Raw genomic sequence first — 4,523 nt, 5'->3', positions numbered from 1 at the left:
AATTATTATTCACCGGTTTGGGCCCCAAGAGTCAAGAGTAGGAGGATTTCAGGGTTTGCCCCCCTGACCTAATAAAAATATGGAGGGAGGGGTTAAGGGGGGCATGGCCCCCCTGAATTTTACCATAATTTGATGTTTTGCAGTTAGGTTGCATCCCTGTTCTTTGTGTTTCCTATTTGGTCATCAAGACTTCCGGATTTCTTCTCTCGATGTAAACAAATGGATCGTGGACTTTAACGAACGGAACTACAAAATCACCGATCTGTCAACTAATGGGATAATCTGGTTTTGGCTTCAAAGATAACTACGGCACGGAGCAAGGGTTTTAGCTCCACGGCGGTTTGATATTTTTTCTCACTCGCTGTGCGTTAAACACATCATTTCAACTCGCGTAGCGAAAACTTTGGAAAAGTAATAGTTTTGAACCAGAAGTAATCATCTAGATAAGCACCTATTAAAAATATTATTGGGGTTTTCAGAAGGGCATGCCCCTCTGCACTTAATCACAATTTTGATGTTTTGCAATTTATCTGGGTTTGGCCCCAATGTTTATCGATCGCCTGACTTTGCACCAAAAGAACTGCAGACAGCACATCTGTCCCTCTCTTTCGGATAAAACAACAGTCTTCTTCTCTATCCCATGGTTGGGGCAACCGTAGGGGCACCACTGCATCTGAAAACCTGCTGTCGCCATGGGGCCAAAACCGGAGAGTGCCCAACTATCACTGCATGTCCACACTACGACTAGTACTGCACTTCTGCCCCTACAACATAAACAGTGGGCCCCATTCATACTAATTGTGTCTATACTAAGCCACCTCCGTAAGACTATACTTGAAAAAAGAAGATAAAGATGAGGCCAAAAAAAACTGCTAGAAAAGAAAGTATCAGTAACCGATAATTTGGTAATGGGTAATCTATGTGTAATTTTTTTTAAAGTGGTCCCATCAGTTAAACGATAGTTACTGTGTATGTAAACGTGATCCCCATCTATAACAGGGTTTGGCTATAAAAGGGACATCCCGTCAGTCCCTGCAGTCCTGTTGATCGGGGCCCTCTGTGCGGAGTCCTAGTTGATCAGTAAACAGCATTAGTAGTATGACAACGATCCATCCTGACTGACCAAAAAATGGTAAGTTTTAAGTGGTAAAACGAGTAGTGAAGGCGGAGTGTTGAGCTATAAGTTCAGATGGAGAACAATCGGAGTCTACTTGCCAAGAAGGGCAAGTTCCGTAGAACCATGGGGGATTCTGCCACCCAGTCAGGGCTCGTTGTGGGAGCTTTGATTGGTGTTTTGAGCTGACTGTTGAAACCTTCCACCGTCCATGTCAGTTGCCTGGAGTTGATAAGCTGTGGTTGTATGAGCCTCAATGCCTAACATCTTGTTACGCTCTGCCCAGAGATTTTCAGAAGCAAAATGCCTGCCTTGGTCTGAGATAGATTTATGTCCTCTGAAACCCCAAACCTGGCGATCCAGTGTGAGGGATGGATGAGAGCTGTTATGCAGGTTGAGGTTGAAGCATGGCTTCTGGTCATCTGGTGAAATGATCTATGATGGTGAAAAGATATTTCCCGCCCTGGCTGGTTGGCAGAAACCCAGCAAGGTCCATATAATATACAGATTGCTGAATCTGATGTCAAGTGGAAGGTGTTCCCTTAGTGGCGCTCTTGTGTGTATGACATTCTTTGCACCGCTCCCACATGTCACGTTTTATACTGTACCATACCAAACTTTGGCAGATGGATGGTTGAGAGGATTTGCATCTGCCTGTAAATATTATTTAAGTTTTATAAAAAAACAAACTGGGAGAGCCCCCAGGAAATTGGTAACACCGACCTCTATACACCAATGGTAACATCACAGAGCAGTGTCGATGTCCCGAGTTGAACGTCTTGTAGCTGGAGACCAGTGGAAGCTTTGCGGCAGACATTGGTCAAACTAATTTCATACCTCTGGCATCTGGCTACCAATTAAAGTTTCTGTGCTGGGGCGCCACTCTAGAATTTTCACTGGTACTTTTGAGATTTGACACCCACACCACCCTGACCATCTGCACTGCTAAGGGCTCACATAGATGGGGTAACAAATTGTACCCCTTCTCCCCTTCCTCGCCTGGCGGTGTAACATTAAGTTTAGAGTTGGCGAAACCAAACTTGCGAGTTTTGTTTCAAATCAGGACTGATCGGGCAAAGCGTTTCCGTCTTAGACATGTAAAACCCTCGGAAGGGAGCAGGTTTTTCTTTCTTGTTTCCGTATTGGACAGGTTTCCGTTTTATACAGGTAATTAAAGAGCAATTTTTCAAGGGGGAGCGGAGAGATTGGACAGGTTTCCGTTTTATACAGGTAATTAAAGAGCAATTTTTCAAGGGGGAGCGGAGAGGTTGGACAGGTTTCCGTCTTAAACAGGTTATCGTTAAGGCAGGTTCGATTGTATATATGTTTGTGCAGCTTTTCATTACTCCCTTGCCCATTGTGATTCCTGTTGAAGTTTGAATCACAGTTCTGTCTGATTATCATATTTGTCTCAGATGAAGAATTACATATCCTGTCAGCCTAGTTTCTGGATGAACGATTTTAATCGCCGTTGTTAAACTGACCTACAGTACATTTTGTTGTGTTACCAGCGTAAGTATTAGTGACAAAGTGGACTCCTCTTTACTCTTTGCAGCTGATGTCTTGACTTATCAGGGGACCTTAAGTTTTGCTTGGTATTCAGAGACGTGACCAGGGAGAGAGCTCAGGAAATCACCTTCAAGAATCAACAATGCAGCAGGAATCTTTGGACAAATTTCAGCTGAAGTGTTTGTGTGGTGATTACAAAGACTCTTTGTTGGAAAGTGCAAAAATGTACTTGGGGTTGAGAACAGATGGGAAAGGCGGGGCCCAGCCGACGGTAGGAATCAGCGGGCCCCTCGCCAAAGACTTCACTCCGTGGTGGGATGAATTCTCTTTGAAAGATTCACCAAAAAAGTCTCTCAAGACACCCACTCGTGCCAAGACAGGAAATACAGGTAAGCATGATTTAATGAAAGTGTTGTTGAGAAGGGGGAGGGTGGGAGTAATGAATTTTTTTAAAGTACAAGATAATGTCATTATTTTGATATTATGTTTTAGTTTAGTTTTTTGTGTGCTCTGCATATATTATATACAATAATTGTTGTGGTTGATCATGTAGTATTTGTGACAGTGTTTTTATAACATGGCATATATGTGTTACTCGTGGATTGAATTTCAAATGACACAGTGATACTTTCACTCTTTGTGTCACTTGGCACAATATGTATTGCCACAGTGAAAATTATCCGTTTCGGTCACCTGGCGCTGTTCTGTCCCAAGCCTGATAAGTTTGTTTCGGTTGCTCTCCTGACTGGATGACCAGATGAGGTATTTTGTACTGCTGGCTGTTTTTTTGGTGGGTTTTTTTTATAGTTGAGGGTTTTACGGCGCTCGCAACTGCATATGGTCATATGAGCGCCAAGGGGTGGGTGTCAACAGAGAAGTCTTTACAGGGAGTCAGACTTATTCTGCTCACCTCTCTAGCTTCGACTATCAAGGCACCCCGGAAATAGCAAGTCACAAGAGAGTGACAAACATACAAAAGAAGTAGAGGAAATGATAATAGTGAGGATTAAAAAAGAAAAAGCAGCAGTTCCCTGTTGTAGATCAGGCACAGTTATGAGCGTGACATGAATCGGCCCATTTACAATTCTACTGTGCTTGAACGAGAAATGTCCCCCCTTTGGGAATGGCCTAAAGACACTTCAGTCAGTGGCACTGCCCCGGGGGATGCTGCTGGCTGTGTGGCTGTTAGGTCTTTATACAGGGGGCTCTCAAGGCCTAGAGTTTAAGGTGCTCCGCCTCTCATTCAATTGGTCCCGGGTTCGAATCCGGATAGAGACGGAAATTTTTCTTCTCTAAAAATGTTCTCCTTATCTTTTCCTGCTCTCTAATAATGTTCTGTCATCTGCTTTTGTCTCCACTTTTTTGCCCCGTCCCCCTCACCTCCTTTGCCCCGTCCCCCTCACCTCCTTTGCCCCGTCCCCCTCACCTCCTTTGCCCCGTCCCCCTCACCTCCTTTGCCCCGTCCTCTGGGCTCTTGACTCTTTGCAGCCTTTCTACTGCTACATCTTGGCTCCGTTTTCCCCTAGATAGTTATTTTTGCATCGTGTCATGGAATATTCATCAGTTTATTTACCTCCCTACAGTCTCTCTCTGTCTTGATTTATTTGCTGTACAGTTTTGTTCCTTTTGCCCGTAATACAATTTCTTTACAACATAACCTACTTCTGTTGTCCTCAGAAAACCCAGACGGTTATGACAGTTGGTTTAGCAACACTTCATCACAGGGAGATAACTGGCTTGCTGGCCCTCAGTAAGTTATTCTTCTTCATCATCATCATCATCATCATCATGGCCTTTAAAATAATTTTTTTTATAGAAGAGGGTTTTACGGCGCACGGCGTACAAACAGCGCTCTTTTAGTTGGATCGGCGATGGAGTGACCGGGTCACGGCGGGCCGGT

This window comes from Aplysia californica, unplaced genomic scaffold (genome assembly GCF_000002075.1).
Source record: "Aplysia californica isolate F4 #8 unplaced genomic scaffold, AplCal3.0 scaffold00156, whole genome shotgun sequence".
Lineage (NCBI taxonomy): Eukaryota > Metazoa > Mollusca > Gastropoda > Aplysiida > Aplysiidae > Aplysia > Aplysia californica.
This window is presented reverse-complemented; position numbering follows the sequence as displayed.